General features: G+C 39.2%; 1 pseudogene; it reads right to left on the minus strand.

The window, feature by feature from the left end:
* Positions 1–2373: 2373 nt before the first annotated feature.
* LOC123806722 lies at positions 2374–21631 on the minus strand (annotated as a pseudogene).
* Between the last annotated feature and the right edge of the window lie 1919 nt (positions 21632–23550).

A 23550-nucleotide genomic window follows, 5' to 3' on the forward strand; every position in this document is an offset into this window, starting at 1 on the left:
GTTCTCACATCAAATATCACAGGATTGAAAACTGGCCCTCTATTTAGTAGTTCTATAACACTGGGTAAGTAAATTTACCTGTCTAAGCACCAGTTACTCCTTTGTAAAATGAACCTAATTACAGCAGTTCTCAGGGGTGATGGAGGAGTAAATGAGACAATAACTATGTAGTGATGGCAGAGTGCTTGGCATAGAGTAAGCATTGAATAGGTATGAGTTAAATACAAAAAAAAAGAGTGTTGGTTTCTGTGTTTTTAGGTGAGCCATTTAATCCCCCCATTTTTCCCTTCCAAGAGCTTCAGTGCCTCATCTTTGCAGTGAGGGTATTAGACAGGCAAGTATTCTCCAGGTCTTTCAAACTCTGACTTTCAGTGCTGCTAGATTTAGTTCCCAAGATGCCTGCTGGCCCAGTTTAATTCATTACTTGACTTTAAACACACAAGTTCAAATGTCTTTATTGTTCATTTTTAAGTTTTCACATAACACACAGACTAATGTGGCAAGATAAAATTACAAATGCTTTTTTTCCCTGTAATTTTCTTGCCCCTTAGGATTCTGCCTATTGGTAGCATTCAATGCTTTGGCCTTGAGAAATGTAAAAATTGAGATTCTGAACTGAAAAAAACAACAACCCCACATTGCAGCATTCACTGTTATATTGAAAACCAGGATTCCCACAGAAAAAGTCAGATTTGGGGAAAGCAAAAAAATCCTTAAGCATTAATGTTTTTTTAACTGTAGTCTGGAAGGAATGCATAATAGTGTGGGAACAGTTCCCCATCTGACAGGCATTGAAGTCTAAGTGGCTGGTGGGAAGCCAACATTGAGAGGGCACATGACTGAGGCTTTGATGCTGGCAAGTGCCCCAGAGGGGACTCCTACACTGAGCCATGTGGTGGAGGTGAAGGTAGAGGTGGAGGATAAGAAAGGAGAGATACTTTCAATAAGTTTTGGAAGATGTCAGGGCAGAGTGGAACTGCCCTGTATGGCAGGCATACACAGAATCTGAACAGTCACCAACAGAGGCCTGGAACTGACTAAGACACAACTAGGAACTTGGAGAGTCCTTGGAGTGAGGATGAGAAGGATCCAGGAGAACTTTCTTGGGCATGGTGGCCAAGGGGAAGAGGGGAGGCACAAGACTCTCTGCATGTGGTGGGGACAGAGGCCTTTGAAAGCAAAGAAAGATAGGATGGCCTGTGTAAGTGACAAAACCAGCACAAGAGAAGACAGATCAGGAAGGCTGGCAGACAGCATGCTTGCAGATACCAGGATAATAGATGCTACAGCTTAGCCTGGGAGATAGATAGACATGATTACTAGGAATGCCATGTGTTGTGTTATGCTACATTATGTCCACTGTGCTGTGGCTTTGGGAATGCAAGTTGAGGCAGTGATGTGAAGTGAGTTGTAAAGAATGTGTACATGTTCATGATGTGGAAAAGAGGATAGCAGTCATTCAGAGGAAAGGGAATTGTTCTGGGTCCCAGAGAAGTAAAGAACATGAGGTGTATGAGAGGAAGTGAGAAGATCAGGTTTCCAGAAAATCAGATAAATGTGGGAGAAAGGCAGAACAAGAGACTGGGCAGGGGCGTGATTGCCAGATTATAAAGGACTTTATATTACATGTCAATTTCCCCTAACCCTAGATCATCCTATAAAGGTTTCCAGAGTTTTCTTTATGAAAGGCAAGTCTAATCATGTCATTTGACTTAAAAATCTTATATTGGCTCCTCTTAGAACAAAGATTCTTAACTTTTTTTGTGCCATGGAGTCATATGCTAGACTGGTAAAAGTAAGAAAAATATTTTTCAGTACATAAAATAAAATAAGTAGGATCATAAAGGGAGCCAGTTATATTGAAATACAGTTATTACAATAGTTAAAAATTATAATATATGCACATCTTAAGTAGGTTTGTAAGTAGTAATGAGTTTACGGCATACTTCATGATATCTGCAACCACTGTAAAGTGTGTTGAAAATATTTGTGATATTGATTGGTTGACTAAGTTACAGATACTGCCAACACTATGTGGTTTTTTGCCTATATTCTTTTTCCTCCCCAACACATGGCTTTTCAAAAAATATTTTATTTATTTATTTTTAGAGAGAGGGGAAGGGAAGAAGAAAGAGGGAGAGAAATATTGATTGGGTGCCTCTCACATGCACCCCAATAGGAGAATTGGTCTGCAGCCTAGGCAGGTGCCCTGACTGGGAATTGAGCTAACAACTCTCTGGTATGGGGGACAACACCCAACCCAATGAGTCACACCAGTCAGGGCACAATACATGGCTTTTGTTGTATCTTTAAAATATCACAAGTAAGTCTGAGGAATCACCCAGCATCTCTTTGTTTCTATAGCTGAACGACTTAGACCTTATGCATCAGAACTATTCCTTTTACAGAGACATAGATACCATCCCCAAATTTTCTGATATTCTTGTTTTTAATTGTTGTGGCTTGCTGATTCAAAGCAGCTGAATTTGATAAAATTTCAATGTCATTTCCTTCAAGAACTAACTCATCTTTCTTGGCTTGAGATACTGAATAAGCAATGCCATCTGAACCATGTCAATATATTTTTTGCCCAAGAAACTTCTGATTTCGCCAAGACAACCATGCTCCTGAATAACAACATTAATGGGGAAGTGAGCATGCACAGACCTCATCATGTAATGGTGTAACAGAAGCCTGGTGTAACACCCTTAACCATGTTTTATATATGACTGTAGGTAGTGTGAATGGCAGCCAGTTCCTTTTTATTTCCCCACCATCTGTCAACTCAGAGCCTCTTCTTTCTCCCCCCAAGGAGACTGGATTCTACAATGATGATGTCCCTCCACAGTGTGCCCCTGGGGTCCTTCGTAATAACCATGCATCCTTTCAGAGGGATGTTGAGTCTTATTGCTCAGAATGGTCTTCACCCTCACAATAGGTGTTGAAAAGAGAGAAGATCTTTGCTGCCTATATTCTGAATTGAAGGAAACACTAAATTAAGTTAGTGGTTAGTGAAAATAAAGATGCTGACCTCTGGCCAAGATGAAGGCATAGGTACATATACTTAGCCTCCTTACACAACCAAAAGAAGGACAACAGAAAATTTAAAAACAAAAAATAACCAGAACTGCCAGATAATAGAACTGTGTGGAAGTCCAACAACCAAGTTGTTAAAGAAGAAATATTCATGCAAACTGGTAGGAGGGGCAGATATTGGCAATTGGGGTAGTGAGGACTCATGGCAAGGCAGTGGCTGGTGGAGTGGGTGGTCCCACATTTGCGTGTGGATAAACCAGGAGGAACAAATGTTTGCTACACAGACTGCGCAACCCAGGGTTACAGCACAGGAAAGTAAAGCCTCAAAACCTCTGAAAAATAGCCCTGGCTGGCATAGCCCAGTGGATTGAGCAGGGGCTGCGAACCAAAATGCCGCAGCTTCAATTCCCAGTCAGGGTACATGCCTGGGTTGCAGGCCATGACCCCCAGCAACCACACATTGATGTTTCTCTTTCTCTCTCTCTATCTCCCTCCCTTCTCTCTATAAAAAATAAGTAAATAAAATCTTTTAAAAATGTTCAAAAAAAAATGAGGGCCGACTGAGGAGACTCCTGGACAACATTAAATGTTTCATCATCTGAATCATGGGGGTGCCAGAAGGAGAAAAGGAAAAGCAAGAAGTTGAAAACTTACTTGAAAAAATAGTGAAAGAGTACTTTCCCAATCTAGCAAGGAAATAGACTTCCAGGAAGTCCAGGAAGCTCAGAGAGTCCCAAAGAAGTTAGACCCAAGGAAGAACACACCAAGGCACATCATAATTACAATATACAAGATTAAAGATCAGGAGAGAATCTTAAAAGCAGCAAGAGAAAAGGAGACAGTTACCTACAAAGGAGTTCCCATCAGACTGTCAGCTGCTTTCTCCAAAGAAACCTTGAAGGCAAGAAGGGGCTGGAAAGAAGTATTCGATCAACAAAGATATTGTGGCATTGAACAATGCCCTAAATGAAATGAGCTTAACTGATATATATAGGGAGCTCTTCATCCCAAAGAAGCTAAATACACATTCTTTTCAAATGCACATGGAACATTTCCAAAGATAGACCACATGATAGGACACATAGCAAGCCTCAACAAATTCAAAAAAATTGAAATCATACAAAGCATTTTCTCTGACCACAAGGGACTGAAACTAGAAACCAACACCAAGGGAAAAAACTCAAAATCATGGAGATTGAATAGCATGCTATTAAACAATCAATGGGTCAAGAATAAAATTAGGGAAGAAATCAAACAGTTCCTGGAAACAAATGAAAATGAACTCACAACAACCCAAAACTTATGGGACACAGTGAAGGCAGTACTGAGAGGGAAGTTCATAGCAATACAGGCCTACCGGAAAAACATAGAAACATTTCAAACAAACAACCTAACCCTATGCCTACAAGAACTCAAGGAACAACAACAAAGACAGCCAGGAGCAAGTAGAAGGAAGGAAAAAACCAAGATCAGAGCAGAATTAAATAACATAGAGGCTAAAAGCACAATTCTAAGGATCAATGAATCCAGGAGCCCGTTCTTTGAAAAAATAAACAAAATTGACAAGCCTTTAAGCAGACTCATCAAGACAAAGAGAGAGAGGATCCAAATAAACACAATCAGAAATTAAAGAGGAGACATCACAACTGACACCACAGAAATACAAAGGATTATAAGAAATTACTATGAAGAACTGTATGCCTGGAAATTTGAAAACCTAGGTGAAATGGACAAATTTCTAGAAAAATATAATCTTCCAAAACTCAATAAAGAAGAAACAGAAAGCCTGAACAGACCACTAACAGCAGATGAACTGAAACAGTAACCAAAAAACTCCCAACACACAAAAGTCCAAATCTAGATGTTTCACAGGAGAATTCCAGAAAGCATTCAAGGAAGAGCTAACCCCTATCCTTCACAGACTATTCCAAAAAACCCAGAATGACAGAAGACTCCCAAACTCTTTTTATGAAGCCAGCATCATCTGAATTCCAAAACCAGATAAAGACACAATACAGAAAGAAAACCTCAGGCCAATATTGCTGATGAACATAGATGCTAAAATCCTCAACAAAATATTTGCAAACTGCATCCAAAAATACATTAAAAAGGTCATACATCATTGGCCCTGGCTGGCATAGCTCAGTGGATTGAGTGTGGGCTGCGAACCAAAGTGTCGCAGGTTCAATTCCCAGTCAGGGTATATGCCTGGGTTGCAGGCCATGACCCCCAGCAACTGCACATTGATGTTTCTCTCTCTCTCTGTATCTCCCTCCCTTCCCTCTCTAAAAATAAATAAATAAAATCTTAAAAAAAAAAGGTCATACATCATGACAAAGTGGGATTCATCCCAGGGATGCAAGGATGGTTCAATATTCACATATCAGTAAATGTAATACATCACATTAAAAAAAAAGCAAAGACAAAAATCACATGATCATATCAATAGATGCAGAAAAAGCATTTGATAAGGTATAGCACCCGTTTATGATAAAAAACCTCAGAAAGTGGGAATAGAGGGAGCATTCCTCAACATAATAAAGGCCGTATGTGAGTGACCTACAGCCAACATCATACTCAATGGGCAAAAACGAAAATCTTTTCCACTAAGATCAAGAATAAGACAAGGTTGTATTAAACCACTTCTATTCAATATAGTATTGGAAGTTTAAGCCGCAGCGATCAGACAAGAAAAGGAAATAAAAAGGCATCCAAATCAGAAAGGAGGAAACAAAACAGTCATTGTTTGCAGATGACATGATAGTGTATGTAGAAAATCCTATGGACGCCACCAAAAAACTGCTCAACCTAATGAATTTGGCAAAACAGCGGGATACAAAGTCAATATCCAGAAATTAAAGGCATTTTTGTATACCAACAATGAAACAGCAGAAGCAGAAATCAAGAAAAAAATCCCATTCGATATAGCAAAAAGAAAAATAAAATACCTAGGAATAAACCTAACCAAGGAGGTAAAAGACCTATATGCAGAAAACTACACAACACTGAAGAAAGAAATCAAAGAAGACACAAACAAATGGAAACATATACCGCGTTCATGGATCAGAAGAATTACCATCATCAAAATGTCCATACTATCCAAAGCAATTTACAGATTCAATGCAATACCTATTTAAGTACAAATGGCATATTTCACAGACATAGAACAAACACTTCAAAAATTATATGGAACCATGAAAGATCCCGAATGGCAGCTGCAATTTTGAGAAAGAAAAGCAAAGTAGGACGCTTCACAGTACTTGATACCAAACTGTATTACAAGGCCACTGTAATCAAAACAGCCTGGCACTGGCATAAAAAAAGGCACATGGACCAATGGAACAGAACAGAGAGCCCAGAAATAAACCCAAGTCTCTATGGTCAATTAATATTTAACAAAGGGGGCAACAACATAGAATGGGGTAACAATAGCCTCTTCAAAAAATGGTGTTGGGAGAACTGGAGAGCTACATGCAAAAAAATGAAACTTGAGCACCAACTTACACCATACACAAAAATAAATTCAAGGTGGATAAAAGATTTCAATATAAGCCATATCACCATTAAAGTCCTAGAGGAGAACATAGGAAGGAACATATCAGATATTTCACGCAGCAACATTTTTACTGATATGTCTCCCAGAGCAAGGAACATAAACGAAAGAATAAACAAATGGGATCTCATCAAAATAAAAAGCTTCTGCACAGCTAAAGAAAACAGTATTTAAAAAAAGAGAACCAACTGTATGGGAAAACATATTTGCCAATGATACTTCAGACAAGAGTTTAATCTCCAAAATATATAAAGAACTTACATGACTCCACTCTAAGAAGACAAGCAACCCAATTAGAAAATGGGTAAAGGACTTGAACAGACACTTCTCCAAGGAGGACCTACAGAGGATCCAGAGACACATGAAAAGATGCTCAATATTGCTTGCTATCAGAAAGATGCAAATTAAAACCACAATGAGATACCACTTCACACTGGTCAGAATGGCCATCATAAACAAAGCAACAAACAACAAGTGTTGATGAGGTTGTGGAGAAAAAGGGACCCTAGTACACTGTTGGTGGGATGGCAGACTGGTACAACCACTATGGAAAACAGTATGGAATTTCCTCAGAAATCTAAAAATGGATATGCCTTTTGACCCAGCAATTCCACTGCTAGGACTAGATCCTAAGAACCCTGAAACACCAGTTCAAAAGAACCTATGCACCCCAATGTTCATAGCACCACAATTTACAATAGCCAAGTGTTGGAAGCAACCTAGGTGCCCATCAGTGAGTGAATGTATCAAAAAACTATGGTACATTTACACAATGGAATTCTATGCAGCAGAAAGAAAGAAGGAGCTCCTTCCCTTTGTAACAGCATGGATGGAACTGGAAAGCATTATTCTCAGCAAAATAAGCTAAGTGGTGAAAGACAAATACCATATGATCTCACCTTTAATAGGAACCTAATCAACAAAACAAAGAAACAAGCAAAATATAACCAAAGACACTGAAATAGAGAACAGACTGGCAGTGTTCAGAGGGGAGAGGGGAGGGAATTTCAGGGGTATTTCAGGGAAAAGGGGAAGGGTTTACAGGAAGAAGTATAAAGGACACATGGACAAAACTGGGGGGGTGGAAATGGGAGGGAGGTGGGGAGGGCTGGGTGGGTGGGTTGGCTGGGATGGGAGTAAAAGACAGAAAATTGTACTTGAACAATAATTAAAATAAAATTATTTTTAAAAAGAAGTATTTGCCCTGGCTGGTGTAACTCAGTGGATTGAGTGCAGGCTGAAAACCAAAGCATCACAGGTTCAATTCCCAGTCAGGGCACATGCCTGGGTTGCAGGCCACGGTCTGCAGCAACCACACATTGATGTTTCTCTCTCTCTCTCTTTCTCCCTCCCTTCCCTCTCTAAAAATAAATAATAATAATAATATATATATAAAGAAATATTTGAAGTTATGAAAGATAATGACCTACATTCAAGATTGCTCTGCCCAGAAAAGCTCTCATTTAGAATGGAAGAGCAGATAAAGTCCTTCCCAGATAAGGTCAAGTTAAAAGAGTTCACCATCACCAAGTCCTTATTATATGAAATGTTAAAGGGACTTAGAAAAAGAAGATAAAAAATATTAACAGTAAAATGACAACAAATTCCAACTATCAACAACTGAACCAAAAACAAAAACAAAAACTATCTAAGCAAACAATTAGAACAGGATCAGAACCACAGAAATCAAGATCACATGGAGGGTTATCAGTAGGGAAGAGGAGGGTTGAGAATGGGGGGGAAAGGTACAGGAAATAAGAAGCATAAATTGTAGGTATAAAATAGGGAAGGTTAAGAATAGTATGGGAAATGAAGACAACTTATATGTTGCACCCATGGTCATGAACTAAGGTGGGGGAGTGATGGGGGAATGGTGGTTCCCTGCAACCCAGGATCCCAGTGCAGGGAAATAAAGCCTTAAAACACTGATTGAAAACACCTGTGGGATTTTAGGTGCTGGGAGAAACTCCCAGCCTCACAGAAGAGCTTGTTGGAGAGACCCACAGGGGTCTAAAATGTGCACAAACCCACCTACACTGGAATCAGCACCAGAAGGGCCCAGATTGCTTGGGGAAAGCAATGGAAGTGACTGAAATCCTGCTGAGAGCAGAGCAAGTGCCATTGTTCCCTCTTGGAACTCTCCCCTATATACAGTGTCACAACCCAGCAACTGGGTTGCCCCGCCCTGGTGAATACCTAAGTCTCCGCCCCCTCATACGTAACAGGTGTGCTGAGACAAAAAAAAAAAAAGAAAAAGAAAAAAATGACCCAAATGAAAGAACAGATCAAAGCTCCAGAAAAAATACAACTAAGCAATGAAGAGACAGCCAACCTATCAGATGTACAGTTCAAAGCAGTGGTGATCAGGATGCTCACAGAATTGGTTGAATTTGGTCACAAATTAGATGAAAAAATGAAGTCTATGCTAAATGAAATAAATGAAAAAATTCAGGGAATGAATAGTGATGGGAAGGAAACTGGAACTCAAATCAGTGGTGGCTCAGAAGGAAAAAGAAACATCCAATCAGAAAAGAATGAAAAGACAAGAATTAAAAAAAATGAGAACAGACTGAGGAACCTCCAGGACATCTTTAAATGCCCCAACATCTGAATTATAGGGATACCAAAAGGAGAAGAGGAAGAGCAACAAGTGGAAAAGTTATTTGAACAAATAATAAAGGAGAACTTCCCCAATCTGGCAAAGGAAATAGACTTCCAGGAAGTCCAGGAAGCTCAGAGAGTCCCAAATAAGTTGGACCCAAGGAGCAATACACCAAAGCACATTATAATTACATTACAGAAGGTGAAAGATAAGGAGAGAATCTTAAAAGCAGCAAGAGAAAAGGAGACAGTAAACTACAAAGGAGTTCCAATCAGACTGTCAGCTGATTTCTTCAAGGAAGCATTACAGGCAAGAAGGGGTGGAAAGTATTTGAAACCATGAAAGGCAAGGACCTACATCCAAGGTTGCTCTATCCAGCAAAGCTCTCATTTAGAATGGAAGGGCAGATAAAGTGCTTCCCAGGTAAGGTCAATTTAAAGGAGTTCATCATCACCAAGTCCTTATTATATGAAATGTTAAAGGGACTTATCTAAGAAAAAGAAGATAAAAAATATGAACAGTAAAATGACAACAAATTCACAACTATCAATAACTGAACCCAAAACAAAAGCAAAAGCAAACTAAGCAAACAACTAGAACAGGAACAGAACCACAGAAATGGAGATCACATGGAGGGTTAGGGACAGGGGAGAAGCAAGAGGAGAGAGGGAGAAAGGTACAGAGAATAAGTAACATAGATGGTAGGTAGAAAATAGACAGGGGGAGGTTAAGAATAGTACGGGAAATGTAGAAGCTAAAGAACTTATAAGTATGACACATGGACATGAACTAAAGGGGAGGAATGTGGTTGGGGAGCAGGTGGCAGGGAGTGAAGAGGGGAAAATGGGACAGCTGTAATAACATAACCAATAAAATATATTAAAAAAGAAAATAAGGATGCCAAGTGTATGACAAACATACTTCTGGATTGGTGACAACTAACAATTAGAAGTTATCAACTGAAATTGGGGATTTGTCACTTCCCTGACTGGCAGAGACATCACTGCGTGAGTCAGACCACTGTGCAACTCAACCTTCTTTCAGATGAGGTTCTGAGATCAAGTTTTTGGGCTTAGGAAGCTTGTTTGACTCTCACAATAGGCCCTGTTCATTGACCCAGACTTTATGAATGAAGTTGGTATTTTGTTTCTCCATCTGCTGACTCATTTATTTTACTTCTGGCTTGGTTTAGAAGTCAGGCACAGAAGTGGAGTGCTATTTGTTGAAACCCCCTCGAAGATTCAATAACAGCAAGGAGACTCATTGAAGGCTAGTCTCCCAACATCTGAGAAAAGTTTAACACATTAAACTCTTTTCAGCCTGTAACTTCCTCTCAGGATTTGAGTTATCAGCCTCCTTGTTCTAACATTGAAAAATGTGTTAGCCATCAGGCTGCTGGACTTGAAGGAGGGGGAGTGAAGAAGGGAAGAGAGCTCTGACTGGGGAAAATACTTTACTAGCAATAAATGTACTATCATATTTTTATGCATGTAGCAACTTACTAAGCAAGCTTACATATATACCTTAATTGATCCATGTGAGTTAGGCTATTACAGATGAAAAAGAAGAGACTAAGATTTCTAGAGAGGAGGGGAGGTAGAAGAGTGTATGGGGGGATAAATGGGGATGGAAGGAGACTTGACTTGGGGTGGTGAACATACAATACACGTGATGTATTATAGAATTGTGCCTCTGAAAACTATATAATTTTATTAACTGATGTCACCCCAATAAATTCAATAAAAAAGAAAAAAAGATTTCTAGATGAAGCTCTTTCCACTACTTTAAGCAGGAAAAGACAGTGCTTACAGATGTGTCTGTGTGTATGTGTGTTTATCAGGGTGGGGAGAGAAAGAGAGATCTTTCTAGAGAGAAATAGCAATTAAAAACAGAAAAAAAAAGGGGAGCATAGTCCCTTAATAATGACATAAGTGAAGGAAGGGTAACTTGCTTCAGGGTTTGTCTGCATCTGGCTTTGGGTATTTTGGTAATGTCCATTTTATCTTTTATTATTTAAAATATATATTTTATTGATTATGCTATTACAGTTGTCCCATTTCCCCTCTCTATTCCCCTCAGCCCTGCATACCCCCTCCCACCCACATTCATACCCCCCCTCCTTAGTTCATATCTATGGGTCATACATATAAGTTCCTTGGGTTCTACATTTCCTATGTTATTCTTAACCTACCCCTGTCTATCTTCTACCTACCATTTATGCTACTTATTCTCTGTACATTATCCTCCTCTCTCCCCAACAAATCCCCCATTGATAACCCTCCATGTGATCTCCATTTCTGTGATTCTATTCCTGTTCTAGTTGTTTGCTTAGTTTTTTTTTTTGTTCAGGTGTTGATAGTTGTGAGTTTGTTGTCATTTTACTGTTCATAGTTTTGATCTTCTATTCCTTAGAAAAGTCCCTTTAACATTTCATATAATAAGGACTTGGTGATGATGAACCCCTTTAACCTGACCTTACCTGAGAAGCACTTTATCTGCCCTTCCATTCTAAATGAAAGCTTTGCTGAATAGAGTAATCTTGGATGTAGGTCATTGCCTTTCATGACTTTGAGTACTTCTTTCCAGTCCCTTCTTGCCTTCAAGGTTTCTTTGGAGAAAGCAGCTGACAGTCTGATGGGAACTCCTTTGTAGGTAACTGTCTCCTTTTCTCTTGCTGCTTTTAAGATTCTCTCCTGATCTTTAATCTTGTATATTGTAATTATGATGTGCCTTGGTGTGTTCTTCCTTGGGTCTAACTTCTTTGGGACTCTCTGAGCTTCCTGGACTTCCTGGAAGTCTATTTCCTTGCTAGATTGGGAAAGTACTCTTTCACTATTTTTTCAAGTAAGTTTTCAACTTCTTGCTTTTCCTTTTCACCTTCTGGCACCCCTATGATTCAGATGTTGAAACATTTAATGTTGTCCAGGAGGCTCTTCAGTCGGCCCTCATTTTTTTTGAACATTTTTTTAAAGATTTTATTTATTTATTTTTTTATAGAGAGAAGGGAGGGAGATAGAGAGAGAGAAAGAGAAACATCAATGTGCGGTTGCTGGGGGTCATGGCCTGCAACCCAGGCATGTACCCTGACTGGGGATTGAAGCTGCAGCATTTTGGTTCGCAGCCCCTGCTTAATCCACTGAGCTAAGCCAGCCAGGGCTAGTCTGTCCTCACTTTTTTGAATTCTTCTCTCTTCATTCAGTTCTGATTGAATATTTATTTCTTCCTTCTGCTCCAAATCATTGATCTGAGTCCCAGTTTCCTTCCTGTCACTGGTGGTTCCCTGTACATTTTCCTTTATTTCATTCTTCATAGCCTTCACTTTTTCATCTATTTTGTGACCATACTCAACCATTTCTGTGAGCATCCTGATTACCAGTGTTGTGAAATGTGCATCTGATAGGTTGGCTATCTGTTCATCACTTAGGTGTATTTTTTCTGGAGCTTTGATCTGTTCTTTCATTTGGGCCATATTTTTCATTTCATGGTGCCTGTTATGTAGTAAGGGGCAGAGCCTTAGGTCTTTGCCAGGGCAGGGCAACCCACTTTGCTGTGTTGTGGCACTCTGTATGGTGGGGAGGGGTCTGAGAGGGAACAATGCTGCTTGCTCAGCTCTTGGCTGGCTTTTGGCCACTTCTTCCTCTACCCATAAGCAAATTGGGCCATTCTGGTGCTGATTCCTGGGGAGGGGGCAGGTTTGTAGATGTTCTAGGACCCTGTGGGTCTGTCTCTCCAACGAGTTCTCCTGTGAGGCTGGGAGTTTCCCCTCTGACTTAGTTCCACAGGTTTTTTTCAGAGGTTTTTTGTTGTTTTTTTTTAAAGATTTTATTTATTAATTTTTACAGAGGGAAGGGAGGGGGGAAGGGAGGGAGATAGAGAGAGAGAAAAACATCAAAGTGCGGTTGCTGGGGGTCATGGCCTGCAACCCAGACATGTATCCTGACTAGGAATCGAACCTGCGACACTTGGGTTTGCAGCCCGTGCTCAATCCACTGGGCTATGCCAGCCAGGGCTATTTTTTCAGAGGTTTTGAGGCTTTACTTTCCTGTGCTGTAACCCTGGGTTGCGCAGTCTGTGTAGCAAACATTTGTTCCTCCTGGTTTATCCACACGCAAATGTGGGACCACCCACTCCACCAGCCACTGCCTTGCCATGAGTCCTCACTACCCCAATTGCCAATATCTGCCCCTCCTACCAGTTTGCATGAATATTTCTTCTTTAACAACTTGGTTGTTGGACTTCCACACAGTTCTATTATCTGGCAGTTCTGGTTATTTTTTGTTTTTAAATTTTCTGTTGTCCTTCTTTTGGTTGTGTGAGGAGGCAAAGTGGCTACCTATACCTCCATCTTGGCCGGTGATAATGTCCATTTTAATTCTTTATTTCCTCCTGATATACTTTAGACATTGTCACTTACTTGTACTTGGTGAAAATTTCCTGGGAGGAAATCCTTCAGGGGCAGAGCTGAGGCCTAGCACTGTGGAAACTTCTGGGGAAGAGGACTCTGTAATGCTTTACTGTCCTCAATATTACATGGCGCAGTTTAATACTTAGTGGAACCTAGACTAGATGTGGAGGCTGTAATGGATATTTGGACATAATTTATTTCCTTTTCTTTCAGTACCTGAAGCATACCCAGATACCCAATCCCATGAATGGGTTATTCGTGGTCCTGTCAACCAAGGTGCCCCATCTGTGGACAAGGGTTGGTCACATGACCCCCTCTAGGGCATTCAGATGCTCTCTTTGGAATTGGAATCTGGAGTGAAGTGTCCACAAGGACTGAACATGACTGGACTGGTTCACCTTGCCTGAGGCATTTTGCTCTGTTTCCTCATTGAGGACTGTTCTACATTTTTTCTTTTGATTCTATGAGTTTTCTCATGTCCTTTTAATACATTGCTTTCTAGTTTAAGTCAGCCAGAGTTAATTTTTGTTGCCTAAAACTAAATATGTCTAAGAGTACTGCGACAGTACTGGCCTCTGTTGTGAGCAGTCTTCATATTCTATGTAAATACTTCTGCACCTATACAAATTTGTAAAGAAAATGTCCTTTTTAGCCAGGAGACAAGCTGCAGCCAGGTTAAACAGTTAATGAAAGTGTGAGAAATCTAACTGAGATCACCTGAAAAGAGTGTGTACAAGGAGAGAAAAGGTAGGAAAGAAAGGTTGATTAGAGCAATGTTTTTTGGCCAAGAATCCTATGTTAAGTGTGTTCCATCCATGGCCAAGGGAGTTTGGGGAGAACTCTAACTGGGACAGGAATAGATCCAGAGACTTCTTAGACTCTTTCTTAGACAGAGGAGAGTGTGTGCTGGAAATGGATTGGGTACCAGTGACTGGAGCAGATCCAAGGCTCTCTGAAGAAAGCTTTTCTCCCAGCCTGGATTGGATTGGCTCTGGAACTGTTCCGTGTTCCAACCTGCCATTGCTTATAAGGACATAAATCGTATTCTGATAAATAATTGCACCTGTTTTATAGCAACTCTTTGTATTCAGGAAATTGACTTGGAATTGTGACACTCATTTTTTTTATTCATTCAATAAATATTTATTCTTATAGTATATAGTGATATAAAACAAATATGGTTTCTCCCTCATGGAGACAGTAGCTATAGATAGAGGGAGAAAAATATTAAGCAAATGGTTAACTAGAAATGTATAGTTACAAATTGTGCCAAGAGTTATAAAGGAAAATTACAATCTGTAATCAGGATATGACACATGATGGTGTTGTTTTACTATCAAGGTAAGGGCAACAAAGAAGAACTTTTCCTTGTATTTTTTTCAAGAGGCTTTGTGCTTTCATTTTCATATGCTCATATTAAAACATAATTCAAAGATAGAATCTGTAAGATGTAGTATATCTTTGTGATGTTTTATGTGTACTCGGGTGTAACTGAAAGCTGAAGGCAAGCTTAAAGACTTCCTGAAATAGTTAGATACTAAATCTGGTTTAAAGACAGGAACATAAACGTGTGATTTTAAGTAGTCAACAAAGAAAACAATTTAAAAATTATATAAAGCTGTGTTTGGCCACGAAGAAAGGGCAGATAATCAGGCCAATATCATGGGTGTATAATACAGATTTGGGGATGTCAGCAGTCTTAGAACACTGGATATGACTAAACTTTCTGAACACATTTCAGATAGATCTCTTATCCTGGAAAGAAATGACCAAACTCACCTTTTAACATTTGTTCAACATTTTAGTGGCTTGATATCTGCTGAAGACCGTTAAGATGCTCTTCGAGACACACTACAACTACTAGAACACATATGGTATCACTAGAGTGGAATGGTTTCACAACCGAATAGGATCTACATGGGGCATAAATAAGACACTAGAATTTGGTAGTCATCCAGAGTGTCCTGCTGAGAAGTCTTTCAAAGAATGCTTTAGCTGCCATCTTGTGGTCAACTTTGTGAATACACTGAATGCAATTTCAGCTTGTCAGAAAGACTGTATTTAAAATCTTTATGAGGGCTTTTGGGCTGTTTGGATTTGAAAAAGTTTCCTCACAGAATCAATGTTGTAAAGGGAGTTTACCTCCTTACCTGGCTATGGCAAAGACCCGTTATGTTCATCAGGTGTCTTTCAGCCTCAGTTGACAGAAACCTATTTCAAAGTAAGCAAAGTAAGCTTACGCAAGAAAGGGGGTCCTCTCACAGAACTGAAGGAGCTGTTGTAGGAGCCAAGACCGTGGCAGCTAGATCAGGACTTAGTGTCACCAGGTCCCTCTCTGATTTCTGTTTGGCTTTATTCCCTCTTGTTTCAAGGAAGATTGTTGCCAGAAGTCCAGATTTTAAGTCATTTCTGCATTAGGACTCAGGTATAAGTAGAGGAATCTCAAGGAAGGACTGGCCTGATTTGGGTGACCTGCCACACCCTGCACCAATCAGATGATGGGGGAATGAGGCTCTATGAACAACCAGCTTGAATTTAGTGATCATCCCTTGTGGTTGCAGGGCAGAGGGGAAGGGATCTTAGTGACATGAGTATGTTACCTTAACAACAGGATTTGCAGGAATGCTTGCTGGGCGAAAGAGCAAACTAGCAGAGCAACCACCACTCACGGCATTCCACTGCTTGGACACCAGCACACTTTCAGATCCTTTTCCCATGTATGCGATTCTGAAAGTGCCAAAATACTTTTTTTCCAAGTAGAATCCAACAACACACACTCCCCCTCCTTCTTCCAGAGGCGACAACTCAAAGATTCACTGAGCTGATGAATTAAACACCAAGTTTAGGATTTCTGGGTAATGTGCACTTCTCATAGGTCCAGGTATATTGCTGTTCTTGGTCCAACAATCTATTTCCACTAAAGAAAAAAGCTTGATAACAAAGTCAGGTCACTTGAGTTGATCAACTTTAAGTTCATTTCACATATTTTTGAAAATATCTAAAACAGAAAAATCCTGTGAGAAACTTATTTTAGTAAGTCAAATCTTCAGAGAGATACATTAATTTATTCAAATAAATACTTATTTGGCCCCTAATATTTTTTTCAGGTATCATTTTAGATGCTAGGGATATATCACTGACTTCTGTGAACTTTTCTTTAAAGACATAAAAATAATTACAGTATTATGTACCAAAGGGATGTAATTGAAGCATGAATTGTGTATATGTTCACTTGTAGCATTTTCCAGAATTGTATACATTTCACAGATGGTATTGGTAGATAATCAAAATTGCTGAAATAAGAGAATCTCATTAATATAGGGAATAGGGATAAATAGAACTTCAAAAAGTCAGAGATATTACTGGGATTTAATTTCAGGTTAGAAGCTATGCGGCAATGGTTTGTCTGAAAAAGATGGAAGCAGAATCAATTTACATTATTCATTGATTAGTTTCAGAGCTGATTGTCCTATTGGCATTTCTAATTTAAAGCAAATCAAATGACTTCTTTTTCTCCCTTTTCTGTTTTAGTAAATTTATTGGGGTGACATTAGCTAAAAAGATTATGTAAATTTCTATAATAAATCATTTGTATAATGCATTTTGTGAGTACTACCCCAGGTCAAGTCCATCACTGTATATTTGACCCTCATTACCCTATACAACTTTCCCCACCCCCCCTTTTCCCTCTGGACACCATACTGTTGTCTGTGTCTACAAGTTTGTTTGTTTGTCACTTTTTAAAAATATTTTACGTATGGCTGTAATCATACATATGACTGTAATCATATGGTTTTTGTCCTTTTCTGTGAATGACTCTTTGAAGACATACTGTTAGCTCAATAATTACAGGGGAAAGATAGGGTGGTGGCTTAAGAGCATGAGATTTGGCATAAGATTGAGCAAGGTTTGAATCCTAGCTCCACTCTTACTAGCCATGTGACTTGCTGCAAGTTTTCTAATCTGAGTGTCAGTTTCCTGAGCTGAGTAGTGGGGATAATACCAGTACTCACCTCACTAAAATCCATTTATTAATTCTTAGAGATCACTGTTTTAATGCTCATTGTTCATATAACTGATCACCATGGCCTTAACTGGGGGCCAGTATCACTTGGAAAGAGTACTGACAGTGTGAAAAGTAAAAGATTTTGTTTTTATTTAATATCAAATTGAGCGGTGTTGTGGGGGAAAAACTGAACAAACCTAACTATGGTAAGGTGTTGCTGACTGGAGACAGAGCATTGGTGCTGGTGCTGGGGACACTACTTCCCTTTGTTGCTTCCCTCTATGCAAAGGGAGCCCCACCAGTATGATACTTGTGGCCATTTTGTCTCTTCTTCTGTTCCTTTCCAAAGGAGGAGTCGCTTATTTGATTGGTGAACGTTGAGGGGAGTGGCTGCTACTGCAGGGCTCAGCTGTTCCCTGCTTTCCTTGGGAGTGAGCTGTCTGCAGGAAGCTCTCATTCTCCTCTGCCTTTCCTTGCCACAAATATACCAAGCACAGGACCTATCTCTCAGAGGTTTGTCCGCTTCCAGTGGTGCTTGTGACTAAGAAGATGAGTATAGCTGTCCTTCCGTATTCCAAGACCCCCAGTGGATGCCTGAAATTGCAGATAGTACTAAACTCTATGTACACTATGTTTTTTCCTATACATACCCACCTATGATAAAGTTTAATTTATAAATTAGGCACTGTAAGAGATTAACAATAACCAAAACTAAATAGAACCATTATAAAATATAGTATAGTAAAAGTTATGTGACTGTGGCCTCTCTAATAACTTATCTGATAACTGAGACAGCTACTAAGTGACTCATAGGTGGATGGGTGCACAGTGTGGGCACACTACACAAAGGGATGATTCACGTCTTGGGTGGGGGCATCAAGACTGGGTGAGACTTCATCACACTACTCAGAATGATGTGTAATTTAAAACCTAAGAATTATTTATTTCTGAAAATTTCCATTCAATACTTTCAGAATGAAGTTGACCCTGGTAACTAAAACCACAGAAGATGAAACTAGATGGGGGTTGGGGAAGGACTATTATAGTTTAGTTCTTAGATTGAGTATAATGGAATCCGCTTGCCTAACAATATGGGCCACATTCTTCAATATTAACAACATGATATCCTGTCTTATTCTTTGGTCTTATTTGTTAATCATCTTGCAACATTTGTGGGAAAGATTGATTTATTTATTGTATCTATTAGTAATTACATGTGTTTCACTGGGGACCTCTTAAGGGCCTGCATATAATAATACACTCTGAATTATCTATTGAGGGACAAAGAAGCTAGGGTATTTATCCACCAATTCCCATCCCTCACTGGTTGAGGGTTGCTTTGGGGTTGTTAATTCCCTGGCACTTTTAGCTGGCCCATTTTGTGGAGACACAGGTACTTGAATAGAAAAACATCAATGTGACTAGAACTATTTATTGAAGCTACAAGTGACTTTCAGTGTGGGTTGAGAGGGTATGGGGTTTGGTACCAAGAGTGTTTGATATAGGGTTGTCCTTGAATCCCCCTTGACTATGTTAGGTGCCCTTGCTCTAACCCCCAAATTCTTCTGTTATAAAACTTATGACATTGTATGGGTTGTCTGCTCTTTCCCTTAGGCTACAATTTTTTGTGTGGGCAAGGACAAGATCCATCTTGTTCACTGTGGTATCCCCAAGTCTAGGTGATCAGTAAATATTTGTTGAATGAGTGTTCTGATCAGAAATAAGTAAATATTTACAGTGAAAGAACCAACTATATGATTATCATTAAAACTAGTTTTGGTGTTTTGTAAGAAATAAATTTACTATACATGGAATAGTACTGGTGAACTCCTTTAACATAAAGACATGAAATGTTTGGTTTGAATATGTTTGATATTGGTAAAACATTTGAAGGAAACTTCTATCTTTTACAATTTTATGGACCAAGAAAAAAGTAGAGAGAGGTATTTTTCATTTTTTACTTTTTAAAGCATTTATTTATTCCTTACCTGGGCATATATTTTATTAATTTTAGAGAGACAGGAAGGGAGAAAAAGAGAGAGGGAGAAACACCGATAAGAGAGAGCAAGATTGATCAGTTGACTTCTGCATGCACCCCAATGGGGGATTCAACCCATGACCTAGGTATGTGCCCTGACTGGGAATTGAATCTGCAACTCTTTGGTGTACAGGATGATGCTCCAACCAACTGAGCACCTGGTCAGGGTAGATATTTTTTTTTTAAAACAAGTATTATGAGCAATGAATAGTTTCCATTAGTATGGGACAGAGTAAGAAATTTATTGTTTGAAGTTTTTGTAATCATTTCTGTTATGAGGTTACTTGTCAAAGTTTCTGAGCAAGTTCAGCAATTTTGAATGGATTTCAGGGCTGAGAATATGAGCATGTAATGTGGGAATTCTGACAGCAGGTGGTGATGTTTCATGCAGCAACTGAGGCTTTTTAGGTTTCGACTGTATAAATGGGAGTTCACATTAACCTCACAATGAATTAGATTAGTTTCTGAAGGATTGATAGAATTTTTTTTTTAGCATCAGAGAAGCAATTAATAGGGGAACCCCCCCCCCCCAAGCAAAAAAGTCAGAGGGAGATAGAGTCTTTGCAGTTCAGACGATTTAAGCCAATAGTATGGAGAAGAATAAAAACACTTGATAGATTTAAAGGTGGCTAATTGTTTTTGATTATATAGCCTGGTATGGCCTAGATAATTCCAGTTTTGAAAGACTGTTTTGGATGGGGGCATCTGCTAGGAAAAATTGGATGTAATGGATAGTTTTTACTACAGGATCAAGAATAGTTTGAATTAAGCTTTAAGATGAACTGGGAGGTGCTGGACAGTTTTGTGACTAACCACATATGAAATACAATTACATTTGCAAATTGTTACATTTAAAAACAACTCACAGAGTAGCTCTTAATACTCTGATTCATATAACTTGACAAACTGCTGAACTGTCTTAATATTTCATTTGAATTTAATAAACACTTATTTGGGGTCTACTGAGTACCAAGCAGCTTGCCAAGCACTGGGAATCTACAAATGAATAAAACAGAGCCCTTCTTCCCAGGCTAGCCTTTGCCCAGCTGTTTTTAAGCTTTATGAAGATTCTGATACTTCTCCAAGGACTGTAGTGAGAGGAGAGGAGTTGATAGTCTCTAAATCCATGGTTCCCCCTGCAGCAAGTTCCCTGCTTCACTCCTTCATACACCTTGTCTAGTCTGGAGGCTACAGAGGAGTAAGAATTGCTGATCCTCTGACTATGCCCCTTATACTACCACCCTTTTACACAGAATGGAGGATGGTCATTTTAGATGCTTATTAAAATCTAGTGATAGGTTAGAAATGTTATCACTCATCATATTTGAATTTCATAATTATATCCTGTTCTGGCATGCCTATAGAAGGTTCAAAGACACAGTGAAATGGTCAAAGTCATATTCTAGGAGAAGGCTTTAAAATGATACCTCTGTTGCCAAGGTACTAACAAGATTGCCCCCAGATTTACCCTCTGCTCATTATCCAGAAAGGTTCAGGATAGTGAAAGTTGCCCCATGCAGCAGTAGAAAGATGCCCAATAATTACCTTCTGCAAGAGTCAAAGCTTTTAGAAGGAATGAGCAGCAACTATTTCCAGTGGGGTCATAGAACAAGGATATCTTTGGAAATGCAGTCCTGGTTTAGATCCCAAATGAACTACATATCATCTATGTGATTTGAGGCAGTTTTTTTAACTACCCTAACTTAAGAACAGGAATTGTAATACCTGGCTCATAAGGTTGTTGCAATACTTGACACAGGATAACATAGGGGAAAGCATCTAAACGAATTCCTGGTGTATTAGGCATCCTAGAAGATGCTACGTGTGTCCCTTCTGTGTCCTCTTTGGACAGGGTATGGATAGTCAGTCACATGGTCACAGATCATAAATAAGGATGTTTAGTATCAAAATTGTGTCATCAACATTGACCCATCATCTCTGCTAGGCTTGCTACTCATGCTCCTCATTTTGATAGCAATGTCAATCGGCATTTTTACGGTAAAGTCAATGAGCAGATGATCTCAGGGGCTAATTCTGGAAGCATTCATGCAAATCCAGAGTAGAAAGAGGACATTTAAATTTCTCACATGTGTTTCCTTATAACTGGTGCATTGGAAAGTTGGCATTCTAAAAGAAACCGATTAAATGATAGATTGTTAGCACATCTCAGAGCTTTCTTCTCTTTTGCTGTGTGATTCTCAGCCTGCTGGCTAAAGTAAAGTGAGGAACAGTTTCTCTTCACATGCTGTGGACAATATGGGAGGATGACTGCTTTTGTTGCTGATGAAAATATTATGGCCTCGGTTTCCTGTAATCAATTTACTGCTTTATGGACCCAAAGTCCTCCAGAGAATTTAATAAATTCACATAATGTTTCTAAGTGCTGCATTGTGCATTTGGAACGCTGATTTAGCTGACAAATGTGAAAAATTCGTGTAGCTAGACAACTCCTTAGTGATTAGGCATGTGTGGAAGCTAGAGAGAACACGATGCTCCAAGAAGGTCAGCATTAACATATAGCAGAGACCCTTCTCTCCTGATTGGCTTTTTGTCCCTCTGGCTTGGTAGATAATACTATCAGTCCAAACATTTGGGGGGTTTTACCCATTACCAGTGGGGCTGCACTTTTACTTCTCTAACAACTTGCAGCTTGTGATCTGGGCAGAATGAGAAACAACAAAAATGAAGGTGGTGGTGGAGCATGAGACTAGGATGGCACTCACTCAATTCAGATAATGAAATGGCCACTGAATTATGCACCTTTGCCCTGGGGGATGTCAGAGGTTTCTAAGGGAGCTTTTTACAGACTTGTATCTCAGGTCACTTGTTTAAAACTGGTTCTATTTAAGTTGTATTGAATCTTTCTGTATCTCTTTTTCTCCCATTCTAATTTCCTTCCAAACTTAAAGAAATTTATGAAAAATAATATTAAACTATTTTTATTATTCAAAATAATTTATCTTTACTAATGTACATATACGTATTCTGCATAGTTATAATCAATCATTTGTCTTAAAATATCATTTTCTATTCCATTTTTCCTCTTTAATGTTATTTCATACAAACAATAATGTTATTTTATATCCATCAAGATGGGCCACAAAGCTGTGGTTTCAAATAGGTTTTTAGTATTGAATTTCTGAAGCTTATCTTTAAATTAAAGTGGACAGGGGCTATGTTGCTTCAAAGGCTGCTATTGTTCAGAATTACTGCAGTTTTACTGTTGATTTTAACTTGAATTTTGATTTTCAGCTCCAGTTAACATTTGGGATTTAGCCTGAGTTCTCAAAATCAGGGGAATTCAGCAATGAGTGTGTGAACCTGGGTATTTTGTAATAGCTGGTGTGGAAAAGAAGCCAGCACCTTTCCCACTTCTCTACCCCAGTGACATGTGGCCCAACTTTTGCCTCACTGCGGCAGGCCGTGAGTGCTGAACAATTGTTGACTTTCTCCTGATGGGCCTATGAGATTCAGACTGCCTCCATGGATCTGGGTCTGGGAGGTACAGACATCCAGATGGTTCTTGCATTAAGAGTGAATACTGCTTCATGTATTTGGATGCTATAAGTAATGTTCTTTGACAGGTAAGCTTTCCACTGCTCACAAAGCAGCTGAAGAGTTAGGGAACCACAATGCCATCAAGTATTGACAGCCAGAGATAGGATTAAATTTAATAACCCTAATCAATGATTCTGGGATTCATAATTATGGTTTTAGGTGGATTTGGTATTTATTTGAGAAATGAATATCGTTAATTTGATATTTTAAGTCCTGGTTAGGAGCAATGGAACAGGAAGCTGGATAAGTCATAACTATTTTCTTTGAAGGCTATTTTTAAACTTTTCCATGAGCTTCCCTTCACCCATCCTCATTTGTTCAATGTAGAGACTGAGGTACAAAGAAGACAAAT

This window comes from Phyllostomus hastatus, unplaced genomic scaffold (genome assembly GCF_019186645.2).
Source record: "Phyllostomus hastatus isolate PE091 unplaced genomic scaffold, TTU_PhHast_1.1 phas_scaffold_39, whole genome shotgun sequence".
NCBI classification, from domain to species: Eukaryota; Metazoa; Chordata; class Mammalia; order Chiroptera; family Phyllostomidae; genus Phyllostomus; species Phyllostomus hastatus.